At 42.6% G+C, this 15,015-nt stretch overlaps 1 protein-coding gene across 5 annotated transcripts in view; it reads right to left on the reverse strand.

Moving 5' to 3' along the window:
* PRKCQ (protein kinase C theta) overlaps positions 1–15,015 on the reverse strand; it is a 179,689-nt gene that overhangs the window by 129,197 nt on the left and 35,477 nt on the right. Inside the window, exon 1 of one of the 5 annotated variants that reach the window (XM_059404047.1) lies at positions 3,602–3,691. The exons of the other annotated variants lie outside the window; for them this stretch is intronic. The gene's annotated coding sequence lies outside the window, so the exon portion shown is untranslated. Of the gene's footprint in view, positions 1–3,601; positions 3,692–15,015 lie in introns of those variants that run through there. 5 annotated transcript variants of the gene reach the window in all.

Below are 15,015 nucleotides of genomic sequence, written 5' to 3' on the forward strand. Positions count from 1 at the left end.
CCCATCATCCCAGATCTGGCAGAGCCATTAAAGACTGCTCGTTCTCTGAAATGATGGTGGTCTTTGGGCATGTTTTGAACCTACAGAGACAGTTTAGGGGCTCCTGATAACTGCTCTTAACTTTGTGAATTCTAAGGAAGTCTCAATTTCCCACAGCTTGGCAGGTTTAATTAAAGGAGGCGCTGGTAGAATCACTGTATTCATCAGGTGATCTTAGTCTCTGAAACACATTCTGTATAAGTCAAACGTTGAACAGCTGCTAGATGACTTCTAGATGTGTCTTTAGGGGCCTCCCTCATGCTCTGAGTTTAGGATTCTTGGACAGGAGCTGAGCTAACGATTAAGAGCTCTCTGGAGAAACCTGCCTTGACAACCCTCTTTCCTGGGTCATGTAGGTCTTCTGGATAAATCTGTAATTCTGCATTGATCAGGAAAGTTTGCCAAGAACTATCCTCATCTACGAGAGTGGTTACCATGTGTGGATACTCTAAAGATTTCCTCAACATGAGTAAAGGTGAGTAATTAATTTGGATTTGAATCTGGAGGGATCAGGGACTCCTGAAGCCTGAGTCACAACCATGGTGACCTTTAGTGACAGCTGTGTCACTCTGCTATTTCCAGGCTGGCTTCAGAATTAGCAGCAGCAGCAGCAGCAGAGCTCAACATGCACCTGGGAAAGTCTGTCTGGGGAGCAGAGCGAAACCTCTGGGGTGACCAGGGTTTCTGGTACAGTGTGACAGAGTCGCAGAGGAAGCCTCTCTCCCCCAGCACGTCTTGATTAGACATTAGCCGACTTCCTATCCCTCTAGCAGTCCAGATTGGCTTCCCTAGCCCCTCACGGATGAGCATTCTGCCGGCTTCTCCAATGCATGCACCCATTCAATAGCCAAGCCACTGATTCTCTTTTAACAGGTCCAGTCACCGTGACGGGATCTGACATTTTGACATCGAGAAGACAGAATTGGCATCTGTGTGCTGAACCTAACACGTTGTTCGCTCAGGAGTGTGTTTTTAAGACAAAAGGAAGCATTTTACTACTGAGCTACTCAGAACTTTTTCCCCTCCTGTAACAGCAACGTGATCATTATGAAAAATAAAGAAAATACACATGGGCACCTGGGTGGCTCAGTGGGTTAAAGCCTCTGCCTTCAGCTCAGGTCATGATCCCAGGGTCCTGGGATTGAGTCCCACATCGGGCTTTCTGCTCAGCAGGGAGCCTGCTTCCCTTCCTCTCTCTCTGCCTGCCTCTCTGCTTACTTGTGATCTCTCTATCACACAAATTAATAAATAAAGTCTGAAAAAAAAATAAAATTAAAAAAAAAATAAAGAAAATACACAAAATTGGTAAAAAGTCTCCTCTAGTTCCACCAGCAAAAGCAAATCACTAGTATTATTTTGATTTTGTTCTGCATGCTAAGCTCACACTGTGTTTATGGGATTACATCTGGCTTTTTATTTTTAACGTTTTACCATAAAAACTGTCCAAGTTGCTGTGACATTTTGCAAGCATCCTTTTAATTCCTGCATGACTTTCTAGTGAGGGGCAGCTCCATGATCTGGTTTACCAATGTCTTACAGTTACATATTTAGATGGCTTCCAGATCTTCCATGATAGAAATAACGCTATGAGAAGGACCTTTTTATAATTTAAAAAAAAATTTAGGAATAATGCATCAGACTAGATCACTAGTCAATATTACTAGATCAAGTGGTATTACTATTTGTAAGTCTTACACATTTAAAGAAAACAATAAAACCTAAAGGCAAAGACTTAGCAGGGAAAATATCCACGGTAAATACAACGGACAGTAACTAAGCATCATTCTGACATAATAAGTGTACGTAAATCTGTAAAAGCAAACCAAACAAAGACGGCCCATGACCCAAGTAATTAAGTGGCAATGACACAAACTGCATGAAAGACTAAAAACAAAACCAAAAAACCCAACAAAACAAAACAAACCATAATTATAACTAGGTCTATGGGAAAATGTTCGGCCTTGTGAGCAATTTAAGAAATTCAAAATAAAACAAGATATGGGACACCTGGGTGGCTCCGTTGGTTAAACGCCTAACTCTTGCTTTTGGCTCAGATCGTGATCTGAGGGTCATGGGGCTGATCCGTACGGGGCTCTGCGCTCAGTGGAAACTCTGCTTGAGACTCTCTCCTGCCCTCTCTTTCTCTCTCATATATAAATAAATCTTAAAAAAAAAAAAACAAGATACTATATAATTGGGTTTATATAACATTCTTGAAAAAACAGAACTCCTTGGAGAAAACAATGGTTAGCAGTGGTTTGGACAGGGGAACAGGGAACAGGGTATTATAGAGAGACAGCATGAACAAGCTTTGGAGAGAAGATGAAGCTGTACTATAGCCTGATTGTGGTAGTAATCACAGAAATCTAGATTTAAATTCACAGAGTCATACAGCAAAAACAACCATCAATTTTGCCATATGATCATTTAAAGACCAAAATTTTAAGATATGCTATTGACATTTCAAGGCAAGGACTATAAATTCAGAGGTTATATAGATAAAATGCACATTAGGTACAGATGAATGAATATACATTAGGAAACTAGAAATTCATATAATAAAATATTAAAATCTAAAGTAATCAAGAGTAGCTTCAATTTACCAAAGGGAAAATGTCAGAGCCTTAAGAAAAATAAATAGCTTTTACTCTGCTATTTAAGCTCTCTGGAAAATTTTTGCATTTTGGAGCAAATAGCAGAGAAAAAATAATATTAGAATTTGATAATGCATTTTCTTTGGGGATCCATTAATACTCAACTCTTGATGTAAACTATAATAATAAAATAAGTTAAAATACTTATAAAACACAGCACAATAATATTTTTTACCCATGAAATTAGCAAATATTTTTGAAATGCTCTTACCTACACTGGCAAGGACAACACGAATCATACACTATGATATAATGCTGTTGTGAGCGCCAGTTTCCACAATCCTGTGAAACACAGGCACACCTGTATGTACAGTATATGTAGGTGTATATATGTATATAGAGAGAGCCTAAAAGATCTGTAATAAGCATATAAAGGTGAAATTAACATGGAAGATTTGTGTGGGCTGGTCTTGTGTGCTCAGAGCTCGAGGTTAAGGAAGAACAGGGACTTCTCTGCGTGCTCAGATAGAAAGGGGAATTGCTGTGTATAATACTACATGTACTGGAATGACATCCGCCAGAGATGCCTTCCCTAGTCTCTCTGTGGAATGCAGATTTCATGAGCGACCTCTCTGCTGGCCGTTCGTGGTCATCTCCTCCTTTGCAACAGACGTGTGTGTACAGGACGGACCGGCCAGGCTGTTCTGGACAGTGCAGCAGTCCGGTCGCTCTACAGACCTCTCTTCTGAACGACACAATCACACATTCCGTTCCCTTCTGGACAGCTCCTGAGGACCCTCAACCTGCCAGGTCCAGGCAGAACTCTGTCCAGCCTTTCAAACCTGCCCCTTCTATTTTACCAGCTCAGCGGCGGGTGCCACGGCTCTCCGCTCCGCACGCAGAGGTCGCATCTCCCCTCGTGCTCCAGAGCCCATTGGCTTTGTTCCTTCCTGCTCCCCTCCCCTTACCTGGGTTTCCCGTCTCGCAGCAGCTGACCTGTCCCTCTACCCAGTCTTGGCAAGTCTCACTCCCAGGCACGTCTCCAAGCTGCAGCCCAAAAAATCTTACTTAGGACTGTGCAGAACTATTACAGTTTCTCCAATGTGTCAAGCTGTTTCCCAGCTCTGGGCTTTTAGGAACGCTGTTCCCTCCCCCCGGAATGCCTTCCTATTTCACTCCATCCTCTCTCGCCCCCCCACCCCCACTTCCTCACCTTTCAAGTTCCTGCTCAGTCCCCACCTTCTCTTTGGAGCCTCTCTTCCCTCTACCCCCATCACCCTCCCTCCAGCACATCCTGCTGGAACCCACTCGGCCCTCCAGGTCCCCCACAGTTTCCTGGGCATGGCTGAGACAGCACTGGCCATGCTCATTTGCCCCGGCTGGCTTGCTCTTTTCCATTTCTGAGTGGGGCAGGTCCTATAACTCAAATTCTCTCTGTCTCCTATTTCCAGCCTCCAAATCAGGAAGACATAGAACAGCCCCACCAGGATTTCTCCTGCATAATTCTTAAGGTACCACGGACCCTCAAAAGAGGGATATCACTCAAACCATAGAAGTCGCACTGGTTTCATCTGCAAAGTATCTAGCAAAACCCCTCCAGAGTGAGTGCAAGTGGGTGCCTCACTTACGAGACCCAAACGGTGATCAAGGGTTTTCTCTAGTAACACGTTGCTTTGGACATTTCAGTCGGCTTCGTGGAATTGTGGAGGAGATCCAGTGCTGGTCCCACACAGCCAGATTTCCCTAAAATATTTTATTCAATCTACTGGTTCATATTTGTCTTCCCAAATAGGTCTGTGAGCTCTGAGAGCAGGGATCGAGCCTCAATCATCCACACATCTCCAGGGCTGATCCCTCTGTCTGACATGTAATAGATGCTCGATGCAATTTTGCTAAGTAACTTAATTTTCAAAAGGAAGGCTTTTGAAATAATCTCTTAATCTTTATGCATTTCTTTTACCTGCAAGGGTATAGTGTGGTCCAATGAGGCAGCAGGCAGTAGTAGAGGAAGTCACTACAAGGGAAACATCCCAGGCATTGTTACAAAGAACCAATGCCATTATGAGCTCAAATGCAGGAATTATTTAGCCTCCCTAAGCCTGTCCTTTCGTTTGGAAAGTGGTCATAGTGCCATTACTTGTCTCAAAGGGCTATGCAGACAGAATGGGCAAATACAGGGAGATGCTTAGAACGGGACTGGCACGGGGTAAACTTAAAAATGTTAGTTATTATTATTACTGCAACTCTGATATATTTTCCAATGGACTTTACTGACTTTATTAGTTTGTACCAAAAAAGGGCAGGGAGAGAGTAGAAATAGTCTTTTAGGAGCCTATCTGAGCTGAATTATGTGGTCTCTCTCTGTGCTCTGCCACTGAGCTCCCATAAAACCCCACATGTATCTCTCCAAGAGCACTTACTACCGTCTGATAGAGTCATCTCGATGCTGGCACTTATCATGATGGACTGTCTGTCTGCCCATCCAATCTTCTGTGCTTTTGCTATCTCAGCTGCGAAATATCATCATAATACACACTTTAAATTTGCAGAGAATCTTTACTCTTATGACTCAATGTTTTCACCTTTAAGTGTGATCTCATTTGTCTTTAGCAAGTGGCTATGACACGGGGAGATGGTCAAGTATAATGGCTCAGAAGCGTGCTTAAGGTCATACATCCTTAAGTGCTGAGCTGAGAATTCTGGTCTTGACTGCCTGGGTGCTGACTCACCTACTTCCCCAGGGTGACTCACCTATCACCATTCAAATCTGCCAAATGCTTTCACAGTAATGTTAAGCATGGCCACCACATAACAAAACCTGAGGAAGAGAAGTTCCAAAGAAATAGAAAGCAACAGAAGATCTATATGCTCTCATCAGCTAAAAAAATACCAAGACTTTCAAAACAAAAGAGTGGACAGTGTTCGTATTGCTATAATTTAGCAGGAGATGTCTCAGAGACAGAGGGGGAGTCTCAGAGAAATATCAAAACCTCAGACTTATAGAAGAGGGAACACCAATCAACAGTCAACCCAGGAATGAGAGACAAAACGTGTTCAATGGCGTCCAAGTGGGTCAGCTCAGCCAAAGTTTGGGAAATTAAAAACATCAGGCAAATGTAGGCAAATTAGGTAACATCTGTAGCTTTTACATGTCTTTACAGATAGGTTTCTTGGGTAAAAGTGACTATTGGAGAAAATAACATATAAATTAAGGTGAGTGCCTTGCAATGGGCAGAGAAGGAAGATGGCAAATAGCGAATGATCAAAAAAGTGTTTTAGCTGCTGCGAAGACATAGAATACTTTGTATCCTACAAAGTAGTATAATAAAAGTAACCCTATTAAGTATTAGCTTCTTGTCTGCAAATATGGGCTCAAAAGAGAATTTAAAAAGCATGAAAAAAGCATATTATAATATTCTAATATTACATATTTTAATATTAATTTAATTATTTTAATATTATATATTATAATATTTTAATATTATATATTTAATATTTTAAAACAACCCCTACAGCATGTGTTATAATGATCAAAGAATGTAAGCCCAACATTCAACCATTAGAAGTAGTAATAAGGAAGGGAATTTGTTGATAGAACTTGTACTGTGCTTCTACCTGAAAATACTAACAAGACATCCCCCACCAACTGTTAGGGACTGAGCTGTGTCCCCCACAAATTCACACATTGAGACTCTGGGCCCCCATGTGACTATATTTGGAGTTAGGGTGTTTAAGGAGGTAACTAGGGTTCAATGAGGTCGTAAGGTTGGGACCCTAATCCGATAGGGTCCTTATAAGACCTATAAGTCCTCGCAAGAAGAAGAGACACCAGAAGTCTCTGTTGTCTTACTTCATTCTCTCTCTTCATGATGTGAGGACACGGTGGGAAGGTGCTGTCAACCTGTGGGAAGAGAGCTCTCACCAAAACCAGCTCTGAGGGTACCTTGACCTCAGACGTCCGGCCTCCCAAACTATGAGAGCCTCCCCGTTTGCGGTGTTCTGTAACGTCAGCCCCAGCAGAATATAACAAATATCACCAAAAATAACGTAGAAACAAAAAATATATATATTGAAACATAGAAAACAAAACACCCAGGGTGACATTGTTACTATTCTGACGCTAATTTAAATGTGTGACATAAACAGATCGTCCAATGAAGCATAGCTCTGATCAAATTATACCAATACTCAAGAAAACTGTCCCAGTCCTTGCTGAATTAAATCATGGCTTCTTAACCTGTTATCTCAGAGCCTCCACACTTTGGCTCCCACTGGCCCTCCCCACTCAGCGCGCTTCTGAACACATCTGAGCTTCTCTGCTTGCTGACCATCATCCCAGTCCCTCCGTTTGGAATGTTCTGTCCTCCCCGCCCATGCACAACTGCCATCCCCCAATCCTTCTCATGTCGGGGGGGGGGGACCTCACTCACAGACTGCCTCATTTAGAAATCTCTCCCTGTTCACCACAGAAAGAGGAATGATTTATCTGATGGGTAAGTTTTAGAAGAACAAACTGCATCTGCCAAGCCCAGACTCTCCTTTCTTTTGGGGGGCATTTGCTGACTCCCAGCATGCTTCTCCACTCTTCTCCGCCATGAGCAGGGTAGGGCCCACCCCCTCAGCCCTGGGAGGCCAGCCACCCTCCAGCAGTGCCTGTGACACATGAACAAAGACCAGCCCATTTGCTTGAACACTTTAGCCATATCCACCAAACCAGCCTCCAGTTGAATTTTTTTTCCATCTCTCTGACTTCTGATCTATCTCTCCATTTGTTCCAAACACCAACAAAACCACTGAAGGGGTTACTTATGGACCCTCTACAATGCATGTGTAAATTCACATGTATGTAAAGAGCTCTACATAGCTTCTACCACTCAGTCTCCTCCACAAGTCCAGGAGGTGGGTAGAATTAGCTCCAGTCTATAGATAAGAAGCCTGAGGCTTGCTGGGGTAAGGAGCTTGGGGAGGGTCACAGAGTGAGTCAAGAGCAGAGCCTGGATTCTAGGCCTCGTTGCTAAGCATCTCCACCCATACTAGTTCATTATTTGGTGTTAGAAAATGCCTTTTAAGGTTAGCTCAGGAAGGAAGTGAAAGCATGGCGATTTCCCCACAGAGTGATCTACCAGCCCCTAATTGGAAAGGACTATCGCAACAACCCACACGGGCTTTTCCAGCAGCCTCCATGCTGTCTACCTGCTTAATTACTTCAGGTACTAATCTGACGTTTCTCTTTGTCGGTACCTGTGGTTTAATGATCTTTCTACCCCACAGCTGTGAAAAAGTGGGGGCTATAATGGGCGTTGAGGTTTCCTGGAATAACAGAAGCTGTCACCTGGAAGTGAGGTCAACGCTGCTGAGCTGGGGACCATCCCCGGGATGTCGCCAGTGTGAGCTCCCACACCTGCCTGCTCCGGCCGTTCATGCGGTTGGAGGAGGTGGGTTGGGACGAGCGAGGATTTACACGGCCAGGGTCTGGAACTAACGCATCAAGTTGCGAGGCACTGGGTCTCCTTGGTACCATTTTCTGACCACAGTTAGAGTAATCACATCCTGAGCCCAAAGATGCTGCCTCGTAAAGGAAGCAAATTTAATGTACGCTCTGTCCCTGGGTCAATATTTACTCTTAAAAAAGAATCTTCGCCACACACCTACACATACACAGGCACGAACAAAGTAACTACGAAGTGAATACGTTCATTAGCTTGGCCATGCTGATATTTCCGCAATGTGTAGACACCTCCAGTCCCCGGGCTGTATACCTTACGTGTATCCACATTGAAACTGTCAGTTGTATCTCAATCACATTGGGGAGACAGACAGTTTTCTCTGTGATTCTACCTTTTTGTCAACCCAGGAACTCTCAGGAGAGGGGGGATACTCTGTAATCTTCCTAATGCACAAGAGTTAAGAGTTTCCTACTGGGAGTTAGGTCATCCGTGAGGAAAAGCACACAACCTCCTCCAGCAGTGTGAAATAAGAGCCAGGGTCCAGGGCACTCTGGTCAGTGAGCACCATGACTGAGAAGGTGACGCTGAAGTCCCAGACACAGAGTCCACCTTCCTCTGGCCTTCGCGTGGCCGGAGATTCGGAGGATGGAGACACCCGGATGAGCTCACGGGTGTGTCAATGACACTGCCGTGGAAGAAAATGCAGCTTTTACAACTGCATAGTCTGAGACAAATGACCTCATTTCTCTGTGTCTATGTTTCCACATCTGTAACGCAGGGAAAATAATAGCTCTACCTCGTCGAGTTGTCATGGGGATAAAATGAATTAACTTAAGGGAAATGCTTCCAGTCGAGTTTGGTGAATTCCCTCAGGACTCTCCCAGCAGAGGATTCTCAGAAATTCTCCCTGATGAAAATCAGTTGCCAATGATGGTAACTTGCTCAATGGACTATATTGTACACCTAAACTATGGGCTGAAAAGAAGTAACGTGCAGGTCCATTTTGGGTCATTAATAAGCATCTGCTGAACCTACTTGCTGTGTAAGCAGCACCATGCTGGAGACAAGAAGGGGGTTTTGAGAACCTGGACTCTATTTTCTCGTCCTTCTCCCCTGTCAGTGAAGTGAGGTGGCCAGCTAATACGGACCTTGCCTTAGAGACTGAAAAGACAAGAAATGGCAACTTAGGCTCTCACTTCTGGGTACACCATTGTCAAAACACCCCGCCCTCCCAGTGCTGCTCTGATACCACACCCCACTTCCTCCTGGGTGATGCTTTTCAAAGAAAATACAGTATTGGGTAGAATCACCACAGCAAACGGAAATAGCGATGTTCAGTCCACAGATGAACTCAGAGTTTTGTACAGAATAACACCCAGGGAATCCTCTGTGTGTGTGAGCCACGGCAGGCACTGCTGCTCTGGGTTACTGCCCATCACACGAAGAGGGCTGCCGAGAAGGGGGTGAGATGGGCCAGGGATGGGGACCAGGAGAAGAACAGAAAGAGGCAGAGCAGGGTCGGATGATCTTGGGTAGATCGGAGTGCACGTGGAGTCACCCACATCTTGTTGCACAGAGAAATGTCCCCAAATTAGAAATGAGTGGGTTGTAAAAGCATGTTTGTAATTACAGCTCAGAATCCATGGAAACTGAAATTAGATACTATTTAGGTTCCTACACTAGCCCATTGTCTGACCTATTAATCTGTTCATTCAGAATGAAGTCAAAATTAACTTATAACATTGACCAGCATTTGTCACTATTCTAGGTTATGACATCCTCTACCTGTATTTCTTCCTGCGACATGTCAAATTTATTGTAGGCTTAGTGGCCCATTTGGGGTCCATTTTCTCATTTTAAAAACCACAGATCACTCTGATTCTCAGGGAACATGAGTTGTACTGCATGAGAAGAGAACGGACATATTGTCAGCCACAACGCCAGTGGCCACACACCTCAACGGCAAGAAGGGAACCCACTAGCTCAGAGGTTCTGACTGAGCATCAGCACCCATGGAGAACTCTAGAAATGCAAATGCCCCAGCCCCACCCAGTTCCACTTGAATCAGAAACTCTGTGGGCAGGGCTCAGCAATCCGGAGGCTTCCACTTCCAAGGTGGGCACTGAGGTTGGAGAAAGAGCCCACTAGCGTCAGCTCCACAAGGCCAGGCTCGTGTCCTCCTCACTTTGACCTGCTCAGTCTCCAGCACAGTGCTGGGGACTTGGGTGGTTCTCCAAGCTGGTTCTCCACCAGGTTGATCTGCCTTCAGGGATGCTTGGCAATGTCTAGAGACCTCTTTGGTTGTCACAAATACCTTGGAGGGATGCAACTCACATCAGGTGGGCTGGGGCCAGAGATGTGGCTGAACATCCTGTAATGCACCGGGCAGCCACCACACAAAAGCATTAACCCTGCTAAGTTTGAGCATTCCTGTTCTAACTATACGCATGAATGTGGTGAAGTCTGAGGGTTTCCCTAACCCATCCATCACCGTCTCTCATCACTTCCCCACAGGTAATGAATTCTAGCCCCACAGAAAGAAGGGCATGCGCAGGCCTGGGGCAATGGGTCTCTCTTTTCCATACTGCCTTCTCCTCTAGGGACCACGAGCAGCGCAGTAACTGACGAACAACACTCTCACAATTTGTCTTTCGACAAATCAATTAGGAATGAATAAATCAGTGAACAAATTAGTTCATCTGTTCTTTTTTTCTTGAAAGCTGAAAGGGCTCTTAGTCATCAAGAGGTCCGTCCTCTCTCATAAGAGATGAGAGGATTAAGGCTCAGAGAAATTAAGGCAAGAGATCAAAGTGGCCAGTCTAATTAGGGAAAGAAGTGTTGCTCCGGCTCAGGGCCCCTAGATTCTTCTGCATTTATCCCTCTGCTGTGCCTGTGTTCTACTGTTGTGGATGCCGTTCAATGAGGAAAATGATCTGGAAAAATGGTTGGGTCTATAGTCACGTAGCCTAAGCACAGAGTATTAGCACTGCTCGCAGGGAAAGACTGTGTAACCTGCCTCATGTGAGACCCGTGGCCCATGCTGATTTTTCTGTGATGTGGACGGTTTCGTGGATTTCAGCAGCCGTAGATACAGTAAGCCAGGCCCTCAGCCCGCGACTGCTCACTGCGCACATCCCAAAGGGGGTTTTCGTCATATACACACAAAATGTGAGAGATTAAAAATGTCGCAGCTTTGAAGAAAAAAAAAATGGTAAAAAGAAAAAGAAGCATTTGATTATGGGCTCTATCTCCTGCAAATGCCAAGCTTGACTTTACCTCGTGAATTTTTCGTGCGTCCTTAGGACAATTTTGTGATCAGAGCCATTGTTTGAAATGTACTTCAGCCTATTCTTGTAAGACAACAGTCTCCTAAAAGGACGGCACAGCACTTCATGACTGCAATTTCATTGTTCTCCAGAGTAGAAGGTAGGTGGAGTGAATGAATATCTTCATTTTAACAAGGAATCCATTACAGATTAGTGGCAAAGAACAAGTGATAGGCAGAGAGTACTTGACAGTTTACAAATAGCTCTTCAAAAATGAAGGTAATAAGAAGGTTGCTAGTGCTAATAGGTACTGGAAATTGCTCTTGTTTTTCAAAATTGGTTCTTCATCAGAGTTGAGAAGCATTGTTTTCTTTTAAAATTGTGTTGTGTTAGTCAGCCTTTGTATCACAATACTTGCTAAATTGCAATCTACTTTAATTTTCTATTTATCTTTTTATATTCACCCACTACTTGAATATAAGCTCTTTGATTTCAGAAGTAATGCCTAGTTTTTCTTTCTTTCTTTTTTCTTATTTTATTTTATTTTTTTTTAGATTTCATTTCTTAGAACAGTTTTAGGGTGGTTGGGTTATGGACATTGAAGAGGGTATGTGCTATGGTGAGTGCTGTGAAGTGTGTAAACCTCGCGATTCACAGACCTGTACCCCTGGGGCTAATAATACATTATATGTTTATAAAAAAATAAAAAAAAATTTTAAAAAGAATAGTTTTAGATCTATAGCCAAATTCAGAAGGTACAGAGATTTCCCTCACATGCCCTGGCTCCCCAAAACCTTCCCCCACTATCATCATCCCCCAGCAGATGTACAGTAGTGACAGGCTGTGACCCTGCACTGGGCTCACCACCATCGCCCCAAGCCCATAGCTCACTTCAGGGCTCATTCTCAGTGTTATGCATTCATTGCCTTTGGACAAACGTGTCAGGACAGGTATCCGTCACTATAGTATCGCCCAGAAGAGTTTTACTGTCTTAAAAATCCTGTGATCAGTCTATACATCCCCCCCTTTTCCCAGGCCCTAAGAGATATTAAAATTTGAAAAATAAGGATGTAATAATAGAAATTATGTGGTGCTGGTAGCATAAGAGTTGGGCAGATTGTCAGAATAAGACAGAGTGTCCTGAAAGACCAAATATTTACAAAAGTTTCGTGTACAATGAAGAAGGCACTTGAAGTCAGTGGGGAAAGGAACGATTGCTTCATGAATGGGGCTGTGGCCCGTCTGCTAGAACCTATACTAAAGCGAACCTCAAAATAAAATTGATAGGTTGATGATATCAACATAGAGATAAAACTTCTCTACCACTAGAAGAACTAGACATGTAAATTAATAATTATATCCTTTGGAATTAGGGGAGACTTCTCAACTATACTACAGACCAGATCCAGAAAGGAATATATTCCTATACGATGTTACCTAAAAATGTATGTTACCTAAAACCTATATTAAAGTGAACATCAAGCTAAAATTGATAGGTTGAGGATATTAATGTAGAGATAAAATCTCTCCATTACTAAAAGAATTAGATATGTAGATTAACAATTATATCCTTTGGAATTAATGTATGATATACCCTAATTCTCAAACATGATACCACAGACCAGCTCCAGAAAGGAATAAATTTCTATACTATGTTACCTAAAAATGTATACTTTGTTATACTTAACAAAGTATAAAACAACAAAGCAGGAGACACAATTGTAATGTATGCAGCAAAATATTTGACAAATATGTGAAAAGCTATTAAACATCAATGAAAAGAGAAAAATCTAATAATGAAATACTATTTACCTACTGAAAAAGACTGACAAAGTTTGAGAGCAGACATCTCACAAAATAAATATTATGAAGGGTGAATAAAATATGAAAAAGGTCAACTTCACTAGAAATAGAAGAAATGTAAATTGGCCAGCTTCATAATCCCTTCTCTATAATTCCAAAATCTAAAATGCTGAGAAAATAGAAAAGAAATCATTCTGTAGTATGAAGTAATTTTGTAGCAAACCTGAGATGGGCTACTTATGATCGATTTTTTACACTAAATGTAACTGTTAATGTTCTTCCCCCAACATACAGATTATTGGGAATATTTTGCAATATACAGTGTATAAGTTTATTACCTTTATAAAGTATAAATTTGGAAACAGATCTGGTCATAATGGCTTGGAGAAGGGACATGTCCAATCTTTATGGAAGAAAATATGTATCAAATGACTTTAAAATGAGGCAAGTATATGAAGGCACACATACAAGAATGCCCACTGAGGCATTGCTTAATAATGATATACCCAGAAACATCCTTAATGTCCAAAAATATGATATTTTGGAGTATATTATAGCAAATAACTACAATGGAATATTTTACAACCAGTAGATTGTTATTCACTACAATAAAGATATTTATAGGATAGAGTTAAGCTAAAAAAGGGATGTACTAAACATGTACCCCTGAAACAAATAATATATCATGTGTTAATTAAGAAATGGTATGTACTAACCACAGCATATATATACTATATATGTTTAATAGGAACTCATTTAAAAAGATATAAATTTACATGCATAAATCTATTTTTTTAATTGTGTCACCATGTCATCCATCATTAATTCTCTTTTTTTGTATTTATTTATTTGACAGAGATCACAGGCAGGCAGAGAGGCAGGCAGAGAGAGAGAGGGGGAAGCAGGCTCCCTGCTGAGCAGAGAGCCCAATGCGGGGCTCGATCCCAAGACCCTAGGATCATGACCTGAGCTGAAGGCAGAGGCTTTAAGCCACTGAGCCACCCAGGTGCCCCTCCATCATTAATTTTTGATGTAGGGTTTCATGATTCATTGTTAGCATGCGATCTGTGCCCTCCTTAATACCCATCACCAGGCTCACCCCTCCCACACTGCCCCTCTCCCTTCTAAAACCCTCAGTTTGTTTCCTGGAAATCTTTGGTGGGAAAAAAATCTGAACCAAAATGCTATCACTGGGTGGACTGGATTTTAGGTGATTTTAAGTAGTTACTTTTGAGGAGTTCACAATTCAGATTTTGTAAAATGATCTTGGATAACCAAAAGGGAAAACTGCTTTTTCATATACTGGTTCCTCTTTCATTCCTAACAGTTACATAGAGTGGGATGAATGTTCCCATTGCAGAGAAGGGAGAGCGGATGCTGGTGGAAGTAAGGACTTTCTTCAAGATTACAGAAGATGTATGATGGGGCCTGTGTCCTCTGATTCCATATCTTGTCCCTTTCCATGGCAAGGCCTCTGCTGACCTGGCCCCAGATATCACTGGGCCTGCATTCAGATCCCCCAGCCTTGGTAACATTCGGCAATTCAAGAAGTCATTCTTTTGTTTAATACCACCTGATGAGGGGGCACCCTATGGATGACATGTCATGGGGAAGCACTAAGACCACGAAGTCATAGCTCTTGATTTCAAGGCTATTCCAATTCTTATAATAGGGATTCCTCATTTAGGAAAGAGTAGTGGTCTCTAAGTCCATTAATAAGTAACTTGTTTAGGTCAGAGAATAGACTTTTTCCCCCATAGAAGTGTTACCCATGCTGAAGCCGCACATGCACATTTTCTAAAGTACTAGATGATACCCTGAAACCACCTACAGTGGATTTCCAATGGATTTACCAGGCAATGCATC

The sequence above is a fragment of the Mustela nigripes genome, chromosome 6 (genome assembly GCF_022355385.1).
Source record: "Mustela nigripes isolate SB6536 chromosome 6, MUSNIG.SB6536, whole genome shotgun sequence".
Taxonomy (NCBI): Eukaryota; Metazoa; Chordata; class Mammalia; order Carnivora; family Mustelidae; genus Mustela; species Mustela nigripes.